At 43.2% G+C, this 17651-nt stretch overlaps 1 protein-coding gene across 4 annotated transcripts in view; it reads right to left on the minus strand.

The window, feature by feature from the left end:
• PCDH11X (protocadherin 11 X-linked) overlaps positions 1-5813 on the minus strand; it is a 416794-nt gene extending 410981 nt beyond the window's left edge. For all 4 annotated transcript variants that reach the window (XM_064426477.1, XM_064426476.1, XM_064426478.1 and 1 more), the window contains exon 1: positions 5295-5813. The gene's annotated coding sequence lies outside the window, so the exon portion shown is untranslated. The remainder of the gene's footprint in view (positions 1-5294) is intronic.
• Positions 5814-17651: the final 11838 nt, after the last annotated feature.

Below are 17651 nucleotides of genomic sequence, written 5' to 3' on the forward strand. Positions count from 1 at the left end.
ACTGAGGCCCTAAATCATTTGAGTTCAGAGTTAGGTATGCATGTTACAGTTCTTTTTAAGTCACCATTGAATGAAATTTCCAACCACTAGAGTTCCTCTGCACTTTTCTTTAGGGAATGCTATGGCACTCTCTTTGGCTATTTAACAAGTCTAGGTCTTTAATCAGAAACATCCCACAAGTCCTAGGAAAACCTCTTTCTAATTTGTGAACCCAACCAGCACCTTGACATGATGCCTCCCGTTGAAGCGAGGCTCCATTTCAGGGAGGAAAATACCATCACACCCAAGGAAAACCAATGATCCAGGAAACTGTGCCTGTCAGGACACACAGCTCCACACCTGTCAGGAGACAGGGAGATACAAAATTTATAACTACAAAAGCAATCACAGAACCTGCAGAAATGACTAAACATGGGTTTAAATTATTACCTCCATCAGGAGAGACAAAACTCAGTCATGAAACTTCCTTTCTCAGGAGGATTATTTTTAAAAAAGTGACCTAATGAAGTCTGAGTTACAGGCTGGAGGGAGACAGTGGCTTTTTTATAACTGTTCCCTCTGCTCTATTTTTGCAGTTCAGTCATCCCCCAAGCATTTCATACTTTCCTTGGGGTGGGCACGCCTGTGTCTTGTGCCAGGGACTGCAGCTGGAAACATGAGCGCATGTGGCTGCAGTGTGCCCACGTGTGAGAGCACTTATCCAGCAGATCATAGATTTCCATACATATACATTTATTTATTTAACAAGATGGCACAGTTGGTTAAATGAAATATGCTGTGCATAAGCACTATAAACTTATACTTGATTTTTTCCCCTTTAGCATGTATTTCCTGCTACTTCAATAGACAGCATTGAGCGTACATAATTACTAATTAAATTCCTACAACAATAATAAAACTATGTCCTTAAGGATGTAACAGATAAACACTGATATGCAAACAGACTACATCACCAGTGACATCTTATTTCTAGACCAGCTTAGAGGAAGAAAATCTTCCCCAAAACAACCATATCACATCAAAGTAGAACACAAGGCAAGATGTTCCCTTGGCAGGAAGACAAAGCAGAAGTTTCTGAGCACAGGGAACTGCCACATTAAACCCCCCAGCCATGGCTTTTAGAGACAGTGGGCACCTCTGCTTGTAATTTCACTACTGAATTTGGAAGCCTCCAGTGACTTCAACATTAATCTGTCTCTCTAACAACGCATTTGGCTCTTTGATGGTCTGGTTACTTAGGTTCCCTTTGCAACTTAAATTAAGGAAAACAACAACCATTTAAAAAGAGCTTCCTTGAAAAGGTAGTAAAGCATTTGCTGTTAAACTTGCTGAGTTCTGCCACCCCTGCAAGCAAAACTGCTCCACAACAACACCTTCAATACCACATGGACACGTAGAACTCCTGAAGGACTGGCAGAAGTTAAAGTATGTGCGTAATGCAAGGCAAAAAGCAGTTATGGAAGGCTCTAATCCACTAGGAATTTTTTCACAGATTGCAGGAAGATTTGGCTCAGGCCATGTTGGATCAAGAAGGCTAAATCTTGCATAATCTATGGGAAATAATATATTTTTGAAGAGTGTCAGAAATAATTTCCAACGGGATTTCATCAAGGACAATGACAACAGACTTCAAAGGAAAAGAATACTTAATTGTGACACAGTTTCTTACTTACTGTTAAAACTACTATGATTTGATTGTGTCCACAGACTAAATCCCACAGTGTTCTTCATCTGTATTTTAATTTTCACATTAACTTCTCCTGACATCATATTACTCGCCTGTGTATCTGTAAGGAGGATGAGTTTTCAAAGACCCAAGACTGATATGGTCACTGCTACTTCACAAAAGAAAGACAACTGCCACAAATTGCCTCAGCAAACTCTTTGCAGAAAGAGGTAATTGGGACAGAAGCATATTAATCTCCCCAAAGATTTTTTATGTAAATGGCAAACAATACTCATTTATTTCATCCAGTCTAAAATATTTAGAATACAGGAAGCTGCATCTTCAACCTGCTCCTTGAATCCTGGCATTACATAGCATGAACAACTGTACTCCTGGATCTACATTTATTTGTAATTCCAGGAAAAGGCTTTGGGATGCTTTAGACAAAACAGCTCTGCCTTGTCCCCGCTGGCAGGCAGCTGATGGGAAGCAGGATTGCCGGGCTGGCTGTTTCAGGTGGACAACTTGGCAAGTGAGAGCTAGCAGCAGCATCCCCCAAAGGCTTCCAACACCTGAGTCAGACAATCAGCACTATTCAAAAGTGAAAGGTTCTCCTTGGCTCATTGAGAGGAAAACTTCATGGGTTACAATACAAGGTTTGGGGTTTATTGTTCTTGCAACTTAACCCTCCAAAGAACGACCTGGATCAGTGCCAAAGGCATTAGTTCTGATGGGGTGTGAAAGTGAACCGAGATCTAATTCCTGCTTGGAGCCAGTGCTGTCCTCCGTTAAGAAAAGTCCTATTGACTGTTTAACAATCGCAGGGTCCTTTAAAATCCAGGTAGAAACACTCACCTGAATCCAAAAGGGCCTTTTGAAATGTTTTTTTGGTTTTCTTTCCCTTTTAACCTCTCAATTTTTCATACAGGTGTTGTTTCCTGCTAAGCTTTCTACAAACTCAACAGTACCAAATGCTATTAGACTTCATTGTTTTGGATATCTGTTTTTTTCTTTTTACTGTATGAATGTTCCAGTTTAAGCTTGGAGCTGGTCCTTAAAACCAGCTATTAAATTCCTAAGCAAATGGGTGTTTTAATGGAAAGGCTGACACACTCCTAACCGTGGGAGCGTGAATGGCTCCACTATGAGATTACTCAAGTCCACGTAGAATACAAATGCAATACAGGACCACAGGTTCAGATCTTTGATCTCTTTTTTTGCAGAAGCTGTGATGTATAAAGCCAATTCCACTGTGCAGACAGCACTACACTGAATATAAATTATCCTTTAACTATAGAGAGGCTCACATTTAAAGAAATGCTTCAAGAATGAACAATGCAGCCATGAAGTAGAGTTCTTCTGTAGCAAAAATACACACCAAGATCTGCATGGATAACCATGGTTTCAAAGGACAAAATTTCTTCCACAGCTGTTATTTGATAAAAAATAGAGTAAAATCTGGAGTATTGGACATACAGAAGTACAGCTGGAGCACACACTTTCCATTAAAAAAGCAAGCTAGGAATAGTTGCTTTATTGCCCAGATTAAGCATCATTCCCCTAAGAGGCATAAAAAAATTATTTTAGAACGTGGAAACCAACAGTCTCTGCTGAATATGGCTTGAAATTTAAACATGTCTTTTCCAGATACCTCTTTAGAGAAAGAACCTTCTGCCTACTGAGCTAACACTAAGCTCCCTGGAGTTAAGCCATGAATATTCTAAACCTATCTCTTACAATTCACGAAAAGTTGCCTTTTGCCAAAAAAAAAAAAATGCTTAAGAGGAATTCAACATGATTATACTGCTTGTCTTAATTTTATTTCAAATAAGTGTTTCCGTCTCAACTTTATGCCAAAAACACAGCAAGACAGAGACTCAGTTCTGGAGATGTTACCTGAGATTCTGTACACAAATGGGAAAACAAATTCCTTCTGAGAACATCAGCTATTCAGGGTTGGTTTGCAAATTAGCATTTAACCAACTCTTTTGCAGTTACGGATAGGTATGTTGAGGATTCTCACATGAATTTCTCTGCTGTTTGCGTCAGTTTCTTAGGCTGTGCTCAGCCATGGTGCATCCGCGCTCTGGGATGTTTCTCCGCACGCCAACTTTGTTTGTGTGTGTGGGAATGTTAGTAAATAAATAAATAAATAAATAAATAACTTTGTTCCTTTTCTTACCTCTTTTGACCTGTGCAATCTGGCAGATCAATGCTACTTCCACTGCAGACAAGCAAAAAGTTACAATTTATCTTTCACTTAATCTTTTTGTTGTCTTTAGGCTTCCTTTCAGTAAGGCTTGAAGAAGGTGCTCTTTGTGGCTCAGTTCTCTATGCCGGAATACAACTGAGCACAAAAAGAATGCAAGGGTGAGCTGATAGCATCTACTGTCCTCAGCTCTGCTTTGGTTCAATAAACTTGAACATCTTCTCCCCTCCTCTGCCGATTGAGATAAGCAGCAACAATTACTCAAAATGTATTATCAACTCAAGCTCAAAAAGGCAGGATCAGCTGAGCCCACTGCATCTCTCCCAACCTCAGTTTCCTTCAGTGTCCGAGAAGGGCAAATAGGTCCCTGCTTGCCTCTTGCCATGCACCTCGCAGCTACTTTACAGGCAACTACACCCAGGCTGCAAAAGGAGAGTGAAGAGATAAATCCTTTGCCTTCCACACCGCCTGCAAGGCTTCTGCCTGTAGCCAGCAGGCTGCAGGATCTGTACCACGATGGCAAAAGTCACGAACCATCCTTCCCTTCCCCACACGATCACGTTCTCTCCTTGTCTTTCTGTGCTCTGCTCTCTCCTTGCCTTTCTGTGGTCTCCATAGCTGAAACCAAGAATTCACTGGGCATCACTGCAATGCCTCTAACCAATTCTAACTGTATCCAGAGCTTGAGTCAATTAAAACACATTTCAGCTTCATCTGGTTTTCATCCCATTCCAGTACTCCACATACACAGCAACTTTAAGCTTACAGACATCCCTTCATGGTTCAAGACAATCCTTCAATCAAATAACTTCATTTACAATCCAGCACAGTTTTTGCTTTCTCTGCTCTCCACAGCAGCCTGGCATTTTGATGCAATCCTCATTTAATGCAATCTCCATTACAGGATTATGATCACATCAATAAAATGTTCCATATGGGGTTTTTTTGGGGTTTTTTTCGCATCCCTCACCCTTTCTCATTAATAGTAGGCACTATATCTGCGATAAACAACAAATCAAACAGGCTGGTGGGATGCTCTGGGGAGGTAGCGGGGGGTACACATTCAACAAAATGCAGCAGCCAATGCAAACTGCCCATCGGAGACTGAGCCCGTGGATCTCCTCATTCCTGAGCTAGGCGAGTTGCTCACTGTCCGCGCCGTGAGCACACAGCCTCGCCGCGCTGTGCTACCAGACTAAAAATAAATACAGCTTTTGCAATCACTTGTGAGCTCCGTGCACTTTTCACGGGAGCAGACTTTCATTTTACTTGATCGGTTCCAGCCTATCCATACTGTTCTGGATGAACCGCTTAGGCTCTGCTTCCAATGGAGGGGGGGGTGTGGGGGGGGGATGCTGGACAAAAGATACCACATAAAAGGACACAAAAATCCCCCTTTTCCCCAAGCCCCCTTCTTACCTTAAGTGCCTTCTCTGCACAAGATGCCAATCTACATGGGCTCCTCAGCACATCATCAAGGCGATTAGAGTAGCGAAGGCTGCCCCACTGCATGGAAGTTAGACCGCTTTGCAACAGCAAATCCTCGATCCAAAGCACCAGCCGCTTCTTCCCATGCAGTGTGCCGAGCGCGAATCACACACGCTTCCCACATAGGGAATAAAATTGTACAAGAAACGGGGAGGGGGGAAAAAAGGTATCCTAACTTTTAGGTAGCCTGAGTTTGTTTTATTTCTGTTGGATTTAGTCAATTATCTGCTTTTGCAGCCGCGAGACGATGGAAAGGCAATCGCGCTCTGGAAGCCCCGCACCAGTCCGCAGAGCTCCGGCCGCGTAACCCAAGTTGCGCGGAGAGACTCTGAACTCGGTGCGGCTCCGCAGCGCAGCCCGGCAGCCCTTCCCTCGCCGGGCGGCTGCGGACACCGGAGCGCCGGGTCCCCCCGCGGGGCAGCCGCCGCCGCTGGGCGCTCGCCCGGCCCCCGGCGGGGCTGGCCCGGTGCTGGCCCGGCTGGCCCTGGGGGCGCGGGCTGCGCTGCCGGCGGCGCCCCGGAGCCCGCGCTGTCCCGGCGGCGGCGGCGGCGGCGGCGGCTCCGGCTCGGCTCTGCCGCGGCCGCCCGCGCCCCTCTCTGCCGCTGCCAGCCGGCCCTCCCCGCGGCTGACATCAGCGCCAGGAGGAGGAGCGACGCCGGGGACGCGAATAGCCGGGCCGAGGGGGGTTCCCCCTCCCGGAGCCGCCCTGCCCGCTCCTCTCGGAGAATCCCCCGAAAGCGGCGGCGTGGCCGCTCCGCCGCCTCGCCGGGGGGCGGCCCCAGTCCCCGCCGGCGCCCCCCGCCCTCCGGTACTGCCCGGCGGGCGGCTCCCAGACAGGGGAGAAGCGGGGAGAGCCGGCACTCGGGGTCGGAACGGGACCGGAGCGGGGCGCGGCGCTCGCAGCACGGGGCGGCCGGGCAGCTCAGCATCGGCGGTGCGTTCCTGCCTCGCTCCGCCGGGCTGCCCGGCCGCACAAGCGCCGCGGCGGAGGAGCAAGAGGGGATATGAGGGATCGCCCCTCGGCCTCTCCCCGGCTGCGAGAGCGCCCGTGCCTGCGGAAGAGCTCTCGCCCCCTGCTCCGCCGCTCTCCAAGCCCGTCAGTGCGGCGGTGCCCGCTCCGACCGCCCCCGCCGCAGCTCGGGATGGCAGCGGAGCAGCCGCCGGCCGAGCCGCGCTCCCGCTGCCGAACGGGCACCGCGAGAAGGCTCCGAGCGGGGGCGGCGGAGGACAGCGCCCGGGGCTGAGCGGATCTTCCCAGCGGCGGGGCTGGGTGCCGGGGCTCGGGGGTGTTGGGTGCCCGGGCTCGGGGGTGTTGGGTGCCCGGGCTCGGAGGATGCTGAGTGTCCGGGCTCGGAGGATGTTGGGTGCTGGGGCTCGGGGGTGTTGGGTGCCCGGGGCGGGCGTCCCGCACGTTTCGGCGGCTCCTCGTTAGGGCCGGAGCTCGGGGGTGCGGGAGACCACGACAGAGGCGGGGGGGTCGTGCCGCAGCCTCCGGCGGGGCTCCGCTGCCGAGGGGAGCAGCGCTGGCCTCCGGTGGCCCCCGGGCGGCCTCCAGCGCCCGTCGGACCGGGCTGTCCCGCCCGAGCCGGACCCCGCGCCCCGGGAGGGGCAGCGCTGGGGTCGGGGGGTCCGGCTGGGGGCGATGCCCGGGGCGATGCAGCCGGGGGTGGGGGCTGGTGGCCGTGTGGAGTCAGTTCAGTCTGTGATCAGGGATCGGTGATGGCACCGTGAGGTTGTGCTGGTGAGTTCAGCTTGCGTGGAAATACAGTTTAATTAATAGTTAATTTGTGGTGTTGATTTTAATAATTTGAGTATCTTGTATTATTTGCAGTATTTTGCCAGATGCCTGCAGTAGGTACTTCTCAGTGAACACAATAATTATTGTAAATAATTGAGCATTTTTTCTGTACTTGGGTGACAAGACAGTTTTAAACTCTTCTGATGAAGAGAAGCCATTGCACTTACCCTAACAGCACACATTTTTCTTGTGTTCTTCTTTAAAAATAGTATGAAAATGTCTGTGAAAGCTTTAATTTACCTCTTCACAGTAGCAGGATGTAGGTGATGCCTCACTTTTATCGCTAAATATAGTTTAAATGCCAGAATTTCTCTGAAATAAAGGTATATAAGTGAGAGGATGTGCAAGTTCTAAAGCCACCTTCTGAAAATCCCCAGTCATTCACTGAATTATCTCCATCTTACCTGTTAACTCATATATTCAATGAGATTCTTTGGGTATGGACTCGGAATGAACAATTGCATGGCCATTAACCATGCTGAAATACTCCAGAACAGATGTAATGCCATTTCTTCTAGGTCATATTTCCATATCGTATTTCAGTCGCCTGACTCTAACCAAATGCCCATTGTATTTTACTCTACTGGGTACTAAGTTCTGTGAATTTAGTGAAGTTATGACTTCATTATTTTTGTCCCACGTACATACAGATGGCAGAGGTGACTCGTTATGTACAAACAGAACATTACCCACAAATTAGAGTCCATGTCCTGGCTGTTGTGCTCCACGCTGCTCAGAGTAGCACCTACCAGTCAGTGAGACTTATTTATCAACATTCCTGAACATTTTGTAATAAAATGGGATATACAGAAACTACAAAAGGCTAAAAAATAAAAATCGGAGTGGAGCTCTGCGTGTTTGGTTTACATCACGATGGTGGTGGCATACAGATGAGGACTGGCTATCAATCCTGTTAATACCATTCCACTGAGCTGCTGTTACAGATTTCTAAAGTAGCAAAGTCCATAATGGACAATTGTATTTTACTCCTAAAAAGAGGCAATTGGGGAAGGAATTTCTGTGGATTGCTTAGACCCAAGGGACCTTCAGGGTGGTTTGTCCTGTGCAAGAGCAATCACTGCGATAGCATCAGCCAGTCCAGAAAGGAAAGTGAGGGGCATGTCTTTGGGGGGGACGACCAGTCTGGCTTTCCAAGGGTGTCTAAGCTACAGTGGATTCAGCATTCTGCCTCAACTGTATTTGAAACAGCCAGAAGTCAAATTTAGTGAAAAAAACTCTTATTTCATTAAAAAGAAATTAAAAAAAAAATAGTAAGGAGTAGATTGCTTATTTAACAGATATTAGGGAGAAACCCTGGAAAAAGGCAAGGACCCTTTACAAACCAGAGCAGCTACATAACAAAACTGAGGAGTTTGAGTCCGATGAGTTCTGTCCACACAGAAAATGATATGAACAAAATACTTCTGTTCATCAGAAGGTATTGCTGCTACCCTTGATTCAGATCAAGGTCTAAATCCTGAAATTGTTTGTTACTCTGAGCACATGAAGAGGCCCCACAGGAACTATTCACATGTGAAAAGAGCTAGGACCAGAGCCAAAGTTTTGCATACTGTGAAGGTCAAGCTTGCTTTCTTTCTAAAACTTGCACTGAACAGACAAACTCTCAGAACTATGGTTTCCATAGAGCACCTTCAGCTCATTCCTCAGGATGCTGTAAGCAGCGTGGCTGATTAAGAGCAATTTGTGCCCTAGCAGGTCCCTGAGACTTTGAGGCCGGCTGCCTTGCAGGGAGCTGCTGCCTTGCAGAGCAGGGGCTGCCCCTGCCTTCCCCTGATTGCAATTACTGTGCTTCTTCTTCCCACAGATGCCAGCTTTTTTATTAACTTCTCAAAATGTAAGAGTCTCACAGATATTATACAACTCCTGGCTTTACAGTCATGGAAAACCTGTTAATAAAAATGCACTGCCTGTAGGACGAATTCTCAGCATTTTTGCAAAGGTCACGTAAAATATATTGCTTGAGTAGCCTTACTTTGGTCGCCAGATAAGTCATTGAGAGGCCACACGATGACAGCTGCAAAGAAAGATTGTAATTCACTTTTATGTCTCTATGCAAGAAAATAAGAGACACAAGCCTTCCCTTCAGTGCTGGGGATGCAGGCTGTGTGGAGGCTGGTGCAGGGAACAAAAAGGAACTACTTTCACCAGCCTGACAGATAAGGTTGGAGGTCTTTCTCTGCTGAAGGCCTCACAGAGTTCTGCTTTGTTTCTTCTTTGCTGTCAGAACAGAAAAACTCAGGGAACAAATTGCAACCACATCATACCACATACTTTGCTAGAATTTTGCCTCAGTCCTAAATATGACTCTTATTCTCCGTATACTTGTGTAAGCAACAATTTCTTTCTCTCCTTTTTCCATTTTTCCATCCTTTCTCTTCCTTTTTCCATTCCCATTTAATGGAAACGTAAAATAAATCCCACTCGGGTTTTTTGGGCACTAGCCTGGATTTTACTTCTGCTTCTCAATAATGGAAATTCCCAACTTCTCCCTTTTCTGGGAGCAATGTTTATCTCCTTTGCCCCACACTCCATCAATGCCAGTTGATCCTGCATTTGGGTTTGTTAATAACACTAACGGTGGGTCTGGGTCTCTCAGAAGTCCAACATTTGCAGTGATCACTAATAACAGTGACTGATCTTCTTTTTTTCTAAATTATTTGTGGAAATATTCTTTTTTGGCCAAGAAACTGGCATAACATCAGGTCAAATCACTTTATGTCACATACAACAATAACTAGAAATGACACAGATGTATTAAAAAAAGAAACCCTGGAGCCACAAATCGAGATGAACAATTGTCACATGTTTATGTGCACCCTACTCCTTCCATTCCAGGACTGGAGATATGATACACCTATTGCTGGCAGGGAGAAAGTTTGGACTGCATTATTTCTAGAAGGGTCTCCATTTCTAAACACACAGATTTTTGAGGGAGAGCCAGGCACCAGTGGTGGTTATCATCTCACAGAGGTGTTGCCAGAACCATTAAAACACAGAGCTCTGGAAGTCTCGTACTTAACAGCGGGAGGTAGAACAAACTAATTTTATTATCAACTCAGCTGTCAAGTGACAATGTTTTTTAAATGCCATGAATTATGTATAAAATACATGAATTTTTATGCTCTGTTTTGAGAGTTGCTGTACTCACACCCAAAGGGCAGGGCTTTGGCAGGGGCTGTGCCTGGCAAGACAGGGGAGAGCTCGTGGTCCCAGCTGCCTGCTGGAGCCAGCAGCAATGATATCCATGACAGTACAGGTGGCAGCTTAAAATGACTCAAAAAAGATCAAAATCAGACCCAGTCTTCCAGCTAGGAATTAATGAAATACCTGTCCTTGATAACAGCAAACTGAGTAATAGGAATCTGCAGAAACTGTTCATTTAAATACATTTTGTAAACGTAACAAGTTGCACTGTGCTGTTCTTTGCATCTTTAAGAGTGTCTGGGGATTTATGTCTTGCAAAATAGAAACAAACTAAGGAAGCTGAAATATATTGTGTCTTTAGCTGTACTTTACAGCACAGCTTGTGTTTAAGAAGCAGTCTAGACATGCAAAAATGCTAGAATAAACAATATTTTTTTTTCATTATTTTAAATTAGCTTCCACTGGAAAGCTATAAATTTTGGAATGATGCACACTAACAGGATTGCATATCTATTCAAATATTCCAAGCAAAAGATACTAAAAGGCTATTCTGTTACCTGCCACAATAAAAATAAATTTCCTTCCAACTTAATGCAATTACAAGTGATTTCCTGTGAAAGAAAAAATAAACCTTCAGGATATTTTGCAGGATATTTTACTTACTAGCAAGAAAAGTCACATCATTTTGTCTTTCTCCCCCTCCTTACTTTAGTGGCTTGTTTAACCTATTTTAACATATAAATATTATTAAATGCTATTTAATATTCATTATAGGGCTCCAAATACTGGTTGGCCTTAAATAAATATGTTTTTATTCATTCTCCTTTCAGCTGAATTGTGTGTGCAATTAAAGAATAATCAGCTAGAGTCATGACTGAGATTTTGAATTTATGACCACCGGGGTAGAAAAGAGCTGTTTCTCCTAGAGGAATGACAGAAGTGACCCTGCCAAGGTACAGAATTTTTCTCCATGAGACTGTTCAGGGCGATAACAAAGCAGGTAGACACCTGTGCTGACCATACCTGTGGCTGGAGAACAACAGGGTGCAGTAACTCAGGTACTGATCTGGATGTTGGAAGATTGATCTTCCTTTTCTACCAGGCTTCTCTCTTCAGTCTGGTTTTTGGCCAGACTTTTCATTCCCGTGCCTCACAGATTCTTATTTAATGTGAAAATTAATACGCCAGTAATAGAAATATTTAAAATATTGCTCAAATTATGTTTGAATAAAAACATATGCAGATATTGTTTGTTATAGATCAAAACTTTCACATTCAGAAATGGAATTGATTTTATGAGTATGTTGCATGCCTAGATCTCCTTGTATTGTCTTGCTGAGAGAGCAAAGACCTGTTGAAATAAAATGTTTTTAAATCATCATCAGACCTGGATTTCTTAACAGATTGAGTAGTTGTATTCTGCAAAAGTGAGGAGCATTACTCTTTAGTAACAGGATATTTTTCAGGATACTTTTTGACATCACCTGAATACCAGTAGTATTAGTGATGATATAATACAAAAGAGAGATCAGTCTGATGTGTGATTTGCAGGAAATTATATTCCCTGGTTTCCCATGCTCTGTAATCTGAGTATCAAAAATGTTCACCAGAGAAACAGAGGAACTCAAGTCCATAGTCTCACAGTTCTCTGACCCTAACTTTGAAGAAATGACTCCCTTATGAGCTAGAGAATAAACAAATTGTTTTGCAAAACAGGGTTTCTGAGACAGAACACTTACCTGGGCCCCATCAAGAACTTTATTCATTCAATGAAAATACAAGGCAGGACTTGCTGAACAAACATCTGCAGGGGCAAAGTAATAACAGAGAATGGCCGTGGATGCTTCCAGCTATGTAATGTTGCCAAGGGCTTAGTAATTCCCATTCCAGGGATTGCTGTATCTCAGCAGTCAGTGAAGCTGTTCATTTAAAAATGCTTGGGATTGTTTTGAGAAAGAGTTATGCAGAAATGCGTGCCACCGGGATGTGGATTCCTTTCCTCCAATTTGGAGAACAAAACGTTCAGGATTAAGGTTTTCACGGGATTATGTAACATTCCAGACCTTCCTTCCACAGCAGGGTTATGGATGGTTTGTTGACGAGAGCACCGAGGTATCAGTACAGATGTGTCAGTCCTACCTGGGCTTTGGGTTGGCATCATAGGGCATTATTTTCACTCAGTTCAGCTTTGGCTATTGTGTGTGGACTCTTAAGCCTACTTCCTGAAAAAGATTTTTTGCCAATCAAAGTCTAGAATTGCATGCAGGTAATTTTTTTTTTCATCAAAATTACACCCGTTGCTCATGACCATGGCTCGTCAGGATGCTCAATGAAACAGAAGGGAGGAAGGCTCCTTGCATCAGAAGATGCTTTACCTATTTCTCAGAACGGTGTTTTTTGTACAGTACCTCACCCCACTGCTCACTGTTTAAGGCGTTGACAATCCCACAGGCGTTATAAAACCTTTATTTTGGCGGCGCAGCGTTCCTGCCGTGAGGCGCTGGGGCCTGCTCCCGGAGCCGCCTGCATTTCCCACAGCGGCGCCGCTAGAGGGCGCCCCAGGCAGCGCTACTCCCTCACGGCCTCCGACAGCTCCGCAACTCAAAAATTACCAAAGAAAGGTCCTTTATAGCGTCAGACAGGGGGGAAAAATCAAAATACGTGGCATTTTTCATCGTTACAACTTCATTTCGCTGCCTAGTTACTGATTATTTGGGAGGCTGCTTTAACCTTGCAAGGTGCCTGACGCAAGTTGTGATCTCGCGTAACAACCTCAACCAAGCACCCAGGGAAACGTCCCTCAGAAGGCTTCAAATTAAGATATCTCTCAATTAGTGTCAAAAAGAAAAAAGGCAATGATGGTTATATACTCACAGGAATTTTAGAGTAAACAGCAAAAGATAAAAGTAAAAAACAGCTTAAAATACATTGATCAGTCAGTTTTGTCAGGACTTAACGCACCTGTGTCTAATTAAGCTTAGCCTGGGTCTCCTTTGCTTTTGAGTTTAAAATCCAGATTTCAGTGCAGTAGAAGATAATTCATTTTATTCAAGTTTTATATAGCATTTTTCTGGTTGCTAAAGAAAGAAAATCCCTGATGGGGCAAAAAAAAAAAAAAAAACCAAAAAAAAAAAAATATATATACATATTTGCTGTCCTAAACCATTTCCATGCTGAAACCAAGTTGTTAACACACATAATTTCTCAGACTGAAGAATTTGAAGGGAAAACCAAAACAGATTAAATATTTTTCTTATGCTTATTCCTAGTAATACTGAAATACAATGAAATAATACACAGAACTGGACCACGACAGTTTGCAGATAATGCATTTGATGTATAATAAGACAATTGACAATGAAATATTTTGTTAGTTTTTTGCAACACATGGCCATTACTTTTCGTAACTAGTAGCTATGGATATAGCCTAGAGGGCTCCAATTTCCATTTATCCAGTGAAATTAGTGTGTACTCCATTTCAGAGTGTCCTAATAAATATAGTTTAAAGAAGCAAGTAACTTTATACTTGTGGTGCTTAGTGGTGTAGCAGAACTTGCTTCAAAAGATGGCTACTTATGCCCGTTATTTGACAAAAACACGAGACCAAAAATATGCAGGTGACATTTTCTGAAGTGTCTTAGAGATTCAGTTTAAAAATAGATATAATTGGTTGCACTGCTATGGCAGTTACGGCTTTGGTCATGGTAATAAAAGCCGTAGTTGACCTGGTGCAAGGAGAATTTATGGGAGTGAGATTTTACTCTCCTGAACTCTTATAACTGTTTTTAAAATAATATTAATAAATTAACATTATGTTCTGACATTTTAACTGTATCAGTATAAATTGCAAAACTTGGGCATGAAAGCACCCTAAACTTCATGAACATCCTCTGAAACTGAACTAAAAAATGAAAACAGAACTACAGAGGGCCAGGATAAATCATCACCATTGTTCAAAATTGTTTGGCAAAGAAACTAGAAATCAAGGGACTGGCAAAAATGTATTAATCCCACACATGGTCCAAGTCCAATAAATCTTTATGCTTTTAAAGCATACAATCATAGAGATTATACTTCTGCAAATATTTTGCATTACATGCTTCTAGGTTTTTTTGCTAATATTCTTACTTGTGTTCTCTGGAAACATTTTAAGGTGAGTTTTCAAGACCACACCTTTCAGGGTATGATCACAAATTAGGTCATTAACATTTTTAAAGATATGTTCATTTTTCTATAGCATGTAAACTCATGAACCAAAATAACCCTCTGTGTTATACTGTGAAGTTTGATTAACCTAAGTACATCAGAATATTTCTAATTTTATTTATGTTTATGCATTACACTGGTTTTATATTATTGAAGGAACATAATTTGATCCAACAGTATCAAATAATATATATCCAATAATATATATCAGTTATTGGGTCATAATTTGAGAGGAAGAATAATGTTATTTTCTGATAAGGCAGAAGCCAGGTTCTGTGTCCAGACCAAGAAGAATCTTGGGCACAACCCTAAAAAATTGCCTCTGCTTGAGTTCCAAAATTAATCTGCATGAATAAAATTTTAAAATAATCCAGAGATATTTGTCCTCATCTCCATTGTTATCATCATTATAATTATCAACAGCATCAAATAAAGAACTCAGGGTTAGGGTTAGAAGTTAGGGTGCCTGTCTCCTCAGGGTAGCTGAGATCTTTATTACTGTATTTGTTCTGAGCATCACTGTTTCAGTTACTGAACTTTTGCTATCTTGAACACATAGTTTGGATTCTTTGTCAGGAATAGATTTTTGTGTTCTTTGCATTAATTTTGCAGAGAAGGGAGCTACTAAACAAAAGTAACTGCCATGATTTTGATAAGTTTTCTTTGTGTGCCTCGAATAAATGAAAAGGCAGGGTAAGGCCAAGTAGAAAAAAGCTGCTGTTCCTTCACAACATTTCCACACGGTGACCAGAATTGCTGGGAACATAAAGAGGGGACTCAGAGTCACTCACAAGTTATTGAAGCTTAACAAGTTAATCCATCACCTGACCCGAGCAGGTGGCCAAGGCAGTGCCCTCTGCCCGTGGCAAGGGCCTGGTGGCTCCATCACCTTAAAGTGCCCTGTCCTGTGTCCCCAGGGGCTGGGCACACAGGCAGGAGCTGCCATGGGTTAGCTGATGCTGTGCCTCCATGCATTGCTCTTGTAGTCACTTGTAGCCTGAACCCCTGCCTATAGAGACAGATTTCTATCATAAAATTCCCCGCACAGACAAGACCAGCTTTTGGCTTTATCATGATTTCAATCACTTTGGTGTAGATCCAATTACACAGGTATAAAATGTTTCTACTGGCATTCCCTGGCATCAGTACAACAGCAGTTAAAGAGATAACTCTAGGACTGGGAGAGATGTGTGAATAACAACAGCTGATCAACAGCCATGCTGATAAAATTTAAATGAGATCAAGCCTAAATCTTATCCTACACTGATAATAGGAATGTCTGTTATGTGTCAGACTTACTGGGCGTAAGAGGAGAGTAAGGCCAGAAGCTGATCTCGATAAAACCTCCCTCAGGTTCTCGGGAGTTATCCTTTGATACAAGCCAGAGCTGCCCAGGTTTCCAGCTACACCGTGGGCAGTTGTGTCCCAATGAAAAACCACGCGGGCATGGCAGCAGTAAATGCCAGATTGATGATTACCACCTGAGCATATACATTATGGCACTAACTTTATTTTAACTGCACATTGCCTTGTTTTACAATTCCCACAGTGCTCTGCACTGTCTCAGTATGTAAAACAGAGAAATAGACTGTAGATCTCTTTAGAGAATATTGTTTTCTCCTGACCACAGCCATGGGTCACTATATAAAAAGGCAAAAGCAATTTACTGTGGTCTTTCTACACTTCTGCTTCTAATCATTTGCTTGTACCACATTGCAAATGAAGAGCAGAGTGTGTGTTCTATGCTAGACCTGAAATAAAAATGTTTCACATTGCTCTATGAAGGAAAAAAAGCTCAACTTGCAATCTGTACTGCCATGCAGTTCAGGGCTTTTTCCAGCCCTAGTTAAACAAAATGGTTTGTCTGAACTGAAAATAAAGTATCCCTTGCTGTTGATGTGTCTGCCAAACTTAAAACAAGATATAAACCAAAGTCGACAGCATAAGCCACTCAAACAAGGCCTCAGGGATTCCAAAATGTGCCTTAATATTTATTTTTCATACTTGATTGCAGGTTATGCACAGGTAAGTGTAGTGCTGCCCTGAGGGTTTTAAGTGTAATGTAGTCAACCATGATAATACCTTCAGTATCTCGGAAGACAGTCCTCACAATGACTAATAGGAAATGAAAGCAAAGCTGACTGTTTTTTCAGGCTAGTTTTAAGTTTCCTCTGGAGTAATTTGATAGATTTCTAGAATGTTTTCAGTATTTGCCCATTAATAAGACAAAACCAAGTATCACCTATTTGTGATGTTCCGTGTTCTAGCACTCAAAATCTCCCTAATATTAAAATCCTGTAATACATGAGAAATTGCTGTCTTCCTCTCTATCTACTATTTCCTCCAGTCATTTGGAGTGATATTTACCAGTCATTTCCTCAAAAATGAATCACTAACCACTGACATGTACATATATGCGTGACAAAAACAAATGACCCTGAATTAGTCTTGTTCAGGCAGTCCCATTCTTTTTAACATATCGCTTGCTGGTGGGACATCTAACAACTAGCCATACAAATACTATGTCCTCACAGACAGTTGTTTTAGCCTTAATAATTTTAAATATTGGATTGGAAGATGCTTGTCCGTATTACTCACACGTGCAGGACCAGAGCTGTGCCTCAGAAGAAAACTTCAGAATCACCAGCTCTAACTGCTTCCTCTTGTTCTACAGAGCTACGTTTGCCTTAGTAAATTTCAAGCAGCTTCATGTTGCTACAATAGCAAGGACACAAAAAAGTACTACTAGAGTCAGTTTTATCCCTGACAGTAAAAAAAAGGTAAAGTTTCACACTGAAGTGTTGCACAGTCTGGAAGTTATACTTGAATGAGATCAACAAAAAATCATCATGTGAGTGAAGAATCACAAAACACAATGCTGAATCTGTAATATCTGTTCCTATTTGAGGCCTATTTTCCCTTCTTTTGGCATTTACAGCAAAGAAATCTCTGGAAATGCACATTTTGAGAAGTGAGGAGTTTACACAAGAAAGGAGCAGTGATGTCTTGTTGCCCTTTTCTGTAAGCAACTCTGTTGTCACAGGGTATTCACAGGGGAGCAGGTCCTCTTCTTCCCCTCTTGCTACTGGGTAGACTGGTATTTTTACTTTGGAGTCTTC

Source organism: Passer domesticus, chromosome 7 (assembly GCF_036417665.1).
Source record: "Passer domesticus isolate bPasDom1 chromosome 7, bPasDom1.hap1, whole genome shotgun sequence".
In the NCBI taxonomy this organism is placed as follows: domain Eukaryota; kingdom Metazoa; phylum Chordata; class Aves; order Passeriformes; family Passeridae; genus Passer; species Passer domesticus.